This window comes from Ictalurus furcatus, chromosome 22 (assembly GCF_023375685.1).
Source record: "Ictalurus furcatus strain D&B chromosome 22, Billie_1.0, whole genome shotgun sequence".
NCBI classification, from domain to species: domain Eukaryota; kingdom Metazoa; phylum Chordata; class Actinopteri; order Siluriformes; family Ictaluridae; genus Ictalurus; species Ictalurus furcatus.
Genome location: NC_071276.1, coordinates 18,361,137 through 18,373,128, shown reverse-complemented (window position 1 = coordinate 18,373,128; position 11,992 = coordinate 18,361,137).

Genomic DNA, 11,992 nt, shown 5'->3' with positions numbered 1-11,992 from the left:
GGATACTCTGTGTTAGCTAGCTAGTTTTGTCTAGGGAATATTATGTAATATTAGCTAGTTTTGTTTGGAATATTCGGTGTTAGCTAGCTAGTTTTGTCTAGGGAATATTATCTAATATTAGCTAGTTTTGTTTGGGATATTTGGTGTTAGCTAGCTAGTTTTGTCTGAAGAATATTATCTAGCGTGGGATAGATTTGGTTGGGTTATTTGGCGTTAGCTAGCCATTTTTGTTTAGGGAATGTTCTAAAATGGTATTTACTTCTGTTTAGGAATTTTTTTTAATCTAGTAACTAATTAACTAGTTTCTAACTAACTAGTTTTGTTCAAGGGCTTTTTTATTAATTTTTGTGACAGTTTCCCAATTTACAGCATGTTCATGTATGAAATCCTCTCTAATGCTAGCTTAGTTTTGTTTTGTTTTGTATTATTTGGATGCACATTTTCATAATACTACTTTAAGATGATGTTTTATGTTTCCAGCTTATGCAGTCTCATCTAAAGCATAGCCTTCAGTCAGTAAAAGTTTTACAATTGGTTATGACTTCTAACAAATTCAATAAATTATGGTGTAGAGATAGTGATGTGAGCGTGGGACGACTACATTGCCTGTAGCTGTGTGTGTGTCCTTGTGGCCTTGGCAGTGTTCCTAAATTCAAAGAAACAGGTCTGTGATATGATAAATGCTTGAGGCCAAAAACTCATTAAGGTTCCCGTTTGAAGCCTGTGTAGACAGCCACTGGTCCACCCAGCACAAAATTCCTCTCATTCTCTCCTGAACACGACACAAAACAAAGTGTTGTTTTAACAATGTGGGGTTTGTGTGGGAGTGTGAGCGCATGTAGGTGTATGTGTTTTAAATATGCGACCTTAGGTCGAGTGTTAAGGTTGCTAGAAGTTAGCTAAATGTGTTAGCAAAAATAATTATGAATTTGCTAGTAAATTGTGAGTAAAAATCAACACAATGTATTAGCTAACATTTCTAATTTTCTTTAGTTATATTAGTTTCAGGAAGTGTAAATACATTGCTAGCTACGATTATCTTTTCAATGGTTAGTGAAATCATCGCTGTTGTCACTGCAATTATTGTAATTTTATTTTTTTAAAAATAGTAAATCACATTCCAAACAGTGCTTGTTCAGTGCAAACTCATAAATTTTCTTGTTTTGTTTGTGGGATTTCAAATATTTGACCCCTAAAAATAGTTAGTAAACTTGTTAGCAAAAAAAAAAAGTAGTTTTTCCAGTTACATTTCAAACAAAAGGAAATCAAATGATTTTGCAGATGCTAAGACTAAATTTGCTAGAAAATTGTGAGTAAAAATCAACAAATCATCAATTATAATTTCAAATATTAGCGAAATCATGTTGTCCTTGTCATTATTGTAAAGTTATTTATCTTACATTAAACTACATTAGAAAAGTTGTTTAGCTCAAACTTGAAAATTTGTAGTTGTTTCCGAAATGGTTGCTTAGATTGCTAGTTAGAAAAACATTGTTGTAAACTCTAACATTATTTATGAACAAAATTGGAATTACATTACATTGTTTTGCTAATCCGAAGTTTTAAATGCACAACTGCTCCAAAGTCAAATACCGTTCCACTGTAGCTGCTAGCTACAGCTAGCATAGTTAGCAAAATTCCAAAAGGAGCTGCTAAATGTGTAAGCTACAGTTTGGCAAGTACTTCCAGTACTTTTAGTACTTTTAAATATAAATGATTTTGTTTCAGTTGTCTTTGTTGTTAATATTATGTGTATAGCTGCTTCAGCAATGCTTTGTTTGCACATTTTCAAAGCAAGCTTCTAAACTGATGTTTATCCACAAAGCTGGGTGGAAGAAGAATTCTTTCATTTAGGTCCTAACTTGACTCGACAGACTAGATGTTTGGATTGCCTAATTAATGATTGATGACTTTAGATGAAACAAACCGCGGAGCCTGAAAAAAAAAAAAAACCTTATGTTTGACATTATGAAACAAAAATAAACAGCCGGAGGAAGTACAGTCACAGTTCTTTTATGAATAAGGGATTGACAGCTTTGGATTCCACGCAACGTATTATAATTGAAATGTTTCTTCGTGAGAACAAACACACAAAGCTGCAGTTTGGACTGTAGTCATCAGATTAGTAATTTAGCTAATCTTGGATAAATAATTCTCTTAACTTTAACATTCACTTTGATCTTTTATACAAGAAATAGAAATGGCTACACATAATGCTAACCAGCTGGCTAACAACCGCTGACAGGATTTCCTAGAGGATTTTAAAGTTATATTCTAATGTGCAAAATCCTCATTAGTAAAGCTAGCCAACTTGCTAGGTCATGTTAACGTGACAGAATTTCTGACAGGATCCCCCCCCCCAATTTGGTTATGATAAGTCAGCTAACTAATGTAAGCTAACTTGACATTCAAGAAAGGATTTTAAGCCATATTCATAAAATTTTACTCAATGCTAGCTAGCTTGCTAATATAAGCTGAGGATTTGTAAGGGGAGTTATTAACCATATTGCTTGTTCTTCATCAACTGGCTAACATGAGCTAACCTGACAGGATTTCTGGGTGTTCAATGCTGATGCTAACAATCTAGATAGCACGAGCTAAGCTGACAATTTCTAAGATGATTTTTAAATCATATTCATAAATGTGCAAAAAGACCTTCATTAGTAAGGCTAGCCAGCTGGCTAACCTGGGCTAAACGGACAGGATTCACGTTCATAAAAGGTCAATGCTAATTATAGCCAGTTAGCTGGCAAAAGCTAATTTGACAGACTTTCTTAATGGATTTTTTAAGCCACATTTGTAAATATTCACTGTTAACTAGCTAGCTAGTTGGCCCTAACCTGTCAGGATTACCTGCCAGGATTACCCCTAAATAATATTCATAATTGCTCATTGGTAACTTGAGTTATCTAGCTAACATGTGGTAACCTGATAGGATTTTGTGTTATACTCATAAAAGTTCACTGATAATTCTAGACAGTTAGCTAGCATAAGCTAATTTGACAGGACTGCATTTGTAAACATTAACTGCTTGTATTAAATAACTGGCCTACATGAGCTGCTCACTCTAGCTAGCTAGATAACCTAGCCAGAGATTTTTAAGTAATATTCATAATTCATTAGCATAAGCTAATTTGACAGGATTGCTTTTTATTATTATTATTATTATTATTATTATTATTATTATTATTATCATCATGCAAACAAAGATAGTGACACTATTTACATGTGACAAATACAAAATAACCAAGGCAAACAAACAGCTGATATTCAGCTATTCTGATAACTCCCTATGTATATATGTGTGTGTGTGTGTGTGTGTGTGTGTAAGTGTATCTGGGGTGGGAGTGGAAGCATATAAACAAAAGAACATCTAGAAATGTATAACAGACATAGCAATAGTAAAAACAAATAATAATGACAATAATAATGGCAATAATAATAATAATAAAATAAATTTTTTAAAATAATAATAATCATAATAAACAATTCATCAGGAATGGGGGGGGTTGGAGGGTGAGGAAGTGGACAAATAATAATAGTAGAAGTAGTATTAGTAATAATAATAGTAGTAGTAGTAGTAGTAATAATAATAATAATAATAATAATAATAATAATAATAATAATTCTATATTATTAGTAAGACTGCCTCTGATCTCTCCGTGATCACGGCATAAGTTAGTCCCTCGCCCATGTCACGCCACAACGGGCCAACAAGGAGAGATGCCGTGAGACACAGGGCCCAAGGCCCGTCCCCCATCCCCACCACAGACCGCCACACACATGCCACGCTTACCCTGTTTTTTTTGTTTGTTTGTTTGTTTGATTGATTGATCGGGGGTTTGTTTTGGACGGGATTTCTTAATGGATTTGTTTGCAGCTCATTATAGGTAGCTGGCTAACACAAGCTAACCTGACAGGATTTCTCTGAGGATTTTTAAAATCCTTATTGCTAATGCAAGAGCATAAAATGTCTCTTTTAACACTTTTCTTGTCATATATAAATCTGGTCCTGGGAGCTTTCAGATGTTGTGTCTCTCTCCATCTCTCTTTTTCCCCTCTCTGTCGTTTTGTTCCTTTAAATAAAAAGTCATCTCCGCCAAACACTCCCTGACGAATGTCCTTACATCACAACTGCAGTAAAACCACAGTAGGCTAAATAAACCACAGGAAGATCGACAGCCTGATATAGACAGAGAGAGAGAGAGATAGAGAGAGAGAGAGAGAGGGAGAAAGTAAACCTGCTGGATTTAACATCATTTAGCATGTTCCCATGTTTACAGCTGCAGTAATGGTGCGGAAAGTGTGAGCGAGCTGCTCTCTCTCTCTCTCTCTCTCTCTCTCTCTCTTGCAGAAGAACCACTAAGATCTGGATCGGTTGAGTGATGAATGTGTATGCAAGTTGAGCTGCATTTCTAAATGAACTCTGAGGTTTCTTAATAACGATTTCTAATATTAGCTACAGCGGCAGACAGGGTTCGGCCACGCGAACGAGACTCACAGAGCCATGACGCATGGCAGAGGTCAGCCCGGGGCTTCTGCTGCTTTATTTGTGTACGATCATGAGGGCAGAGAAATTACAGAGAAGGGTGAGGGGTGACTTTTATTCGTACATTTCCATTCAATGCTAGCTAAGGATTTCTGAGGGGAATTATCCAGACATGTTGATTGTTCTTAATCAGCACATCTGGCTATATGAACTAACCTGAGACGATTTCTGAGAGGATGTGTGTTGATTGTTAAAGATAACTAGCTAGAAAGAGCTAACCTGAGAGGATTTCTGTGAGGATGTGTTTACTGATAAAGTTAACTAGCTAGCTAATAGGAGCTAACCTGAGAGGATTTCTGAGAGGATGTGTTTACTGTTAAAGATAACTAGCTAGCTAATAGGAGCTAACCTGAGAGGATTTCTGAGAGGATGTGTGTTGATTGTTAAAGATAACTAGCTAGCTAATAGGAGCTAACCTGAGACGATTTCTGAGAGGATATGTGTTGAGTGTTAAAGATAACAAGCTAGAAAGAGCTAACTTGAGAGGATTTCTGTGAGGATGTGTTTACTGTTAAAGATAACTAGCTAGCTAATAGGAGCTAACCTGAGAGGATTTCTGAGAGGAAATCCTTCCTTAGTAAAGCAAACCAGATAACTAACCTGAGCTAACAACATGATTTCTGAGAGGATTTAGTTGCTCACTGGTGACTCTAATCAGCTAGCTAACATATAAGCTAACCTCAGAGGATTTTAGGTCACATTCATAGACGTTCACAGCTACTTCTAGCCGAACAGTATTTCTTACTGGATTTTTTTTTTTAGTCACGTTTGTAAACATTCACTACTAACGCTAACTAGAGAGAGAACGAGATGACAGAAAAAGTGAGAGAACACAGACAGGAAGAGAAGGAGACAAATACAGGACAGCAGGATAGAAATAAAGAAGATGCGAGGAGAGCCCAGAGATAGTCAATTAGATGGGAGATAGAGAAAGGAAAGAGGAAAATGGTGGAAAACACAGATCAAAAGGAGAGAGAATAGAGGGAGGGAAAAATGGAAACAAGACAGAAACAAAAGGAGCTAAAAAAAATAAAGTGCAGGGGGAAATAAACAGATAGAGGAAAAAGACAGAAAGAATGACAAAAAGAGAAACAAGGATGAGACAGAAGAGAAAGAAATGAAGAAACAAGACAGGACAGAATGAGAGGGGATGGAGAAAGAGGTAAAGGGAAAGAAACAGAAAAACAAAGACCGAGAGAAGGAAAATTGAAGAGAGAAGAAAATTGGGATAGATAGAGATTGAGAAAGAGGACAGACGGCAGGAGATAGTCAGCTGCAGGTACCTGAAATTATATAAATAAATAAAAGTAAACCCTAATTATTCACACAAGATGCTTGAACTACTTTTGTTTTTTTTTTAAAAAAGAAACATAAATACTGGAAAACAGCCCTTACGTTGAAGTTTTTAAAGTTGCTTTTGAAGTTATAAAATTCATTATTTTATTTATCATTTTAAAATCACATTCTGTATTGGATTATAAATTTTTTAAAAAACCCAACAGATTGCAGTTAAACAACAGAAAAAGACACTGAAGCACCTACACCTTTACCCTAATCAAAAATTTCAGATTTTATTATTCATATGCCTTTTGGAAACGGATCTAAGCCCTATACATGCCTTACCTTCTTTCCCTGGTAAATCTGAACTACATCCATTTTATTTGCATGTTGGAACCTGATTGGCTCTTATATTTTATGATGTAATAACACTTTCCTGTCACATGTTTAGTTTTTAAACACCTGAAATAATTCCTACGAAAGCTTTATTTATTTGTTTGTTTGTTTATTTGTTTATACATATAGCACCTGTCTCTCAGTTAAATAATCTATATTATATAAAGACAAGAGTGACTTTAATAACTATGTAATATCATTTTGCAGCTCCATATGCAGGGTATTGATATTACTGTTATGTCATCATAAAAAAAAATTATATTACATGTAAAACATCATTATGAAATTATATTTAAATTATATAAATGTATTAATTATTTGATCTTGGAAAATGGATCCTATCCTGTCGGAACACTGATGTATACGAGAGTTGGCTTTTTGGGAAAACACCCATCAAGTCTGTGGGAAAAGTAGTGAATTAAAAAGATTCGATGAATAAACTAAACTTCAGCCAAAGATAATTTTGGTGTCGGGGAAAAAGAAAAAAAATCTTCTGGAAAAAAGTTATAATTTCAATCTGAAGCATCTGTAGCATCTGCAGACTGGAAGATATCATTAGTGTGGATTGGAATAAATGATGGTGTAGCAAGTGTGTGTTCCAGTGTGTGTGTGTGTGTGTGTGTGTGTGTGTGTGTGTGTGTGTTTGGCTGGCACTCTTTGGATGATGTCATCTTGTCGTTGGTGTTTGAAACCAAACAGAACAGTAGTTGATAACACAAACACGTGTTCATAAATTGGTTTAACGTTTGTAAAACATCTGGATGGAAAGATAATCAAAAGGTGAAAGGAAGTGAGAGAGAGAGAGGGAGAGAGAGTGAGAGAGAGAGAGAGAGAGAGAGAGAGAGAGAGACAGAGAGTCCAAGTAGCTCTTGGTCCTTTGTGGAAACCACAGAAGGTTCCCAAGTCTGCCAAGAGCCATTTACTCCATTTTCCTCCATTATAGAGGAACATGAGCGCTCGTGTGAAGCTACACTCTTAAAGACCGAGCCCATGACCGTATGAAACCAGAGAGGATGGACAGATAGGTCGGATAAAAGAAAACCAAATCCGAAAACTGTTTGCAGGACAAATGATGGGGTACAAAGGCTAAGATCATACCGTAACACAAACCACACCAAAGAGGACGAGATTTTAGCTCTGGGCCATTTTGGTTATTTGTTTATTTTTCCAAGGCCTTTTTTTTTTTTTTGAAAGAAACCCTTTGACAAAACTTTAAATGTATACAATGTGTCACTTAAACCAAATGTAATCGATCAGCCCAAATATGTTTGGTGTTGAAAGTTTGTGCCCTTATACTTACACTGGATCAATGAAGGTACTTCTTTTTAAAATCATCTTCAGTACCGATACTGATACCGCTGCTACTGACATCCTGTTAATAACTAAAATGACGTCCTGGTGTGATGGCTTTTAACTTTTATCTTTTTATAACAATTCTCGTGTGTTTACTGCAACATGTACATGATAGTGATGTTCCAGGTCAGTATCGGCTTCTGATTTCAATACTCAATATTGGATCCATGCTTCTAAAAATACCTGAAGTACTATTTACACCGATCAGCCATAATATTAAAAGCACCTGCCTAATATTGTGTAGGTCCCCACTTTGGCACCAAAACAGCTCTGACCTATCGAGGCATGGACTCCACAAAAGACCTCTGAAGGTCTTGTTCGCAGCAGATCCTTTAAGTCCTCTAAGTTGTGAGATCGGGCCTCCATGGATCGGACTTGTTTGTCCGGAACATCATAGAGAAGCTCGATTGGATTGATTGAAATCTGGGGAATTTGGAGGCCGAGTCAACACCTTGAACTCTTTGTCATGTTCCTCAAACCGTTCCTGAACAATTATTGCAGTGTCAGGGCGCATTATCATGCTGAAAGAGACCACTGCCGTTAGGGAATACCGTCACCGTGAAGGGGTGTACTCGGTCTGCAGCGATGTTTAGGTAGGTGGTATGTGTCAAAGGTACATCCACATGAACGCCAGGACCCAAGGTTTCCCAGCAGAACATTGCCCAGAGCATCACACTGCCTCCGCCGGCTCGCCTTCTTCCCATAGTGCATCCTGGTGCCATCTCTTCCCCAGGTAAGTGATGCACACACACACACACACACAGCCTCCACGTGATGTAAAAGAAAATGATTCATCGGACCAGGCCACCTTCTTCCACTGCTCCACGGTCCAGTTCTGATGCTCACATGCCCATTGTAGGAGTTTTCGGTGGTGTACAGGAGTCAGCACGGGCGCTCTGACCGGTCTGCAGCTACGCAGCTCCGTACACAGCAAGCTGTGATGCTCTGTGTGTCCTGACTCCTTTCTATCAGAACCAGCGTTAACTTTTTCAGTAATTTCACGGGCTAGCCTTCACTCCTCACGCGCATCAGTGAGCCTTGGGCGCCCATTTCATGTGGACCAAAATAAAAAAAGAACAAACTATTTGAGCTGATCTTTTATTTATATTTATCTGAAATGTTAGGGATTTAAAAACAATTACAAAACAATTTCAGCGTATGTGATCTATATCTGCAAATCTGACTCGGGAATACCGTCGTATTTCAGATCAGACGGGCAGCTCGAGATGTCTCACCCGCACCGGGGATGAAAGCCAGGGGAAAAACCCAGAGTTAAAGGTGACTTTGAGGATACTTTTGTTCTTTAAGCGGCCCATTAGACGTAATCGTCTTCAAGGTCGGTGCTGTTACGCGCGGGGGCATGAAGAGAGCAGAAAAAGTCAGAGCAAATTTTCAGGGGGATTCTGGGAAGAAGCCACATCACTCAAGATGATCAGCACTCACATACGAACCACCATCTCATGCCGAGGCTTAATGTGTTTACTGGAGATTATTACACATATCCAAGCGGGACGAGGCCTATGGGTTTGTATTTTAACGTGTGTCGCAAATCCAGAGCAGTGATCAAAGCAAAAGGCGCAGGCTTTGTGGCTGAGAGCTGGAGCGTGACGGGTTTTAAGTGCAGAGATTTCACTGGCGAGCTTCTGAGAGGAGAAGTGTTTGTGTTGGCAGTGGAGACGCAGCAGGGTTAAGACAAAAAGCGGCGATGGGGGCGGCGCATGAGGGAGCACAGGAATAAGATAAGGCTTTAATTGAATTAAGAAGCCAGAGATCACATGTCAACTTCAAGCACAGTTAGCAATAAGAAATGTGGAAAAACGAGAGAGAGAGAGAGCGAGAGAGAGAGAGAGAGAGATACAGTTCAGTGCTCAAACAAGTGTGTGTGTGTGTGTGAGATGGAGCTTCAGGTTTTTTTCTTTAAAGAATAAAATGAAAAACAAACAGCTGGACCAGGTCTGAAATTGATTTTGGCTTTCAGAACCATGAAGTGAGCATGAACACACGCGAGAATTCGGAGATTTTGAATTTCCACGTTCTTTAAGCTTTGTTGCCATTAATAAAACAAAATATCACAACTTTTTTTATTTTTTTTTTATTTTAAATCCTCAATGTGTTGACTGTCTGTGAAGGAAAATGTTTCCATCATAATCTGAAGAAGTACAGCTTACCCTTTTGTCAAAACCATTTTTTAATGATATGTTCGGGGACATTTTCGTTGAGTGCCAACCGGTCGGAGGTCACAATCCCACACGACAGACAGTTTGGAAATGCCAGTCAGCCAACAGCGCATGTCTTTGGACTGGGGGAGGAAACTGGAGTGCCAGGAGGAAACCCCCGAAGCACGGGGAGAACGTGCAAGGGATTGGAACCCCCAACCTTGGAGGTGCGAGACAAACATGCTAACCACTAAGCCACCATGCCCCCTCCATTCATAACCAATCTTTTTCTTTTTTCTTTCTCAATATCAACAGATTATCCAGTTCGACATTGACATCACACAGACTTACTGATGTGGTTTAGGAAACGGTGTGTCTTACTCTCATCTATAAACATGAACAAAACGTCACTGCCTAGCAAAACACTGAAACCCTATGGAGGCGGCCATCTTGTTTGTTTGTTTTTCATGTAAGCGAAGACAGACAGCGATCATGGTCTACAGCTAAGAAGCTAATCGAGCGGTACATATAAAGAGACTGGTGCTCGAACCTGATTGGTCAGAAGGTGTTGATTTATTTTCTATAGCTCGCTTCAAATCGTAGGTGTAGTTTATATGATAATACGTGCTTATTTCTACAGCCTCGACTCGTTCACAGGGAGACTTGTATGGTGGACTGTTATATTGTGCTGTTATTTAACAAAAGAAAAATAACCATTTTTCAGTAGAGTCCTTTTTTTTAACATATACGGAAGAAGGAGTCTCCAGTACGAGTAAGCTTTCCGCCGCTGGAAGGAGACAAGCTGCGGTTTTTATTTATTTTGTCATACTGACTTCAAGAGAGAGAGAGACAGAGAGAAAGCCTGGTGAAGGAACGACCGTTTATAGCTGCTATAACGTAAGCGAGAACAAGATCTAACTTCCACAACAATAAATGTAACTATAAACAGATAAAAAGTATGACTCAAGGGTGATAACAGTAACTGTCTCACACAACCCTGTCTTTAAATATATCCCTATAACAGCATATTGGTGTGTTTTATTCCTCATATAAAGCAGACACTGGTGGCAAAAAAAAAACCAACAACTGGAAGATCAACAATGTTAACCAGACGAGAGAAGGACACAAGACTTCCATCATGTCTGAATAGTAGACAGGTTTACAGTCCTGATTACGTTCTTTGTTATGCGTCAAAAAGTGAAATGTTGACAAGCTAGTATCTCTTATCTTTAGTGCTTGGTAAAGAAGGATTTTTTTTTTTGTTTTTCACCGAGCTACACTTTTAATAACCGTGGACACGTTTCTAAAAGGTCAACACACTGAGCTGGGGGGCTTTCTTCTACAGAAACATGATCAAATGATCCGTTTTCTTCCTTTCCTTTCCTTTCTCTCCTCTCTCTCTCTCTCTTTCGCTCAGCTCATTTCAGGACAAAAATGTTTCATAACTTAATTTCCTGAATTAGCCACATCGCTTCCACTGTTGTGTTTATAGAAGCCGTGTTTTCCACCTGTAACCAATTTATATCCTCTTTCATTCATTTCACTTCAGCTGGTTAATAGCTCCCACCATTTTCTATACGCTGCATCGGTAATGGAGAGAGAGAGAGAGAAAAAAAGAGAAAATGAAAAGAAACTTCGCTACGGCCCTCGGATGCTGCCGTGGTCAAGGGAAACAAGAATTCTTACGTGTTAAGAATCATTAAGCACACGCGAACACACACTTCTCCGACTCAACAGAACAGCCACAAGAGCATTAATACTTGTAAATTGCACCGAATTATAGACAGGTCTAGTCTGGGCGACTAGACTAGAATGACGGTTTGGAGGTTATCAGGCTTCAAAGAGACTTCGGTTAAATGCCACAAGAAAATTGTTATATTCTGTCAGCTTTTTGGATACAAGTGTTCTTCAGGGAATTGTTCATGTAGAACCCTACAACGAAAGGGCTTTCTGTTTCAGGATAGGTTCCCAAAGTGACCCTAATGAAGAAACGTGTACAAAACCATCAGCAATGAGAACGTCCGAGACTCGTGGAGGAGCGCCAATTATTTCGATGGACCATTTTCTCCTGCCGTTGTTCCTTGTATTTTAGGTAACATGATGGCCCAAAATCTTCGTTTTTAAGTTTATCTTGCCTTATCAGCCATTACGTTAAAAGCACCTACAGGTGAAGTGAATAACAGTGAGTGAGTCTCTCGTTACAGTAGCACCTGTTAAACAGTGGGATGTATTTATTGGGCGGCAAGTGAACAGTCAGTTC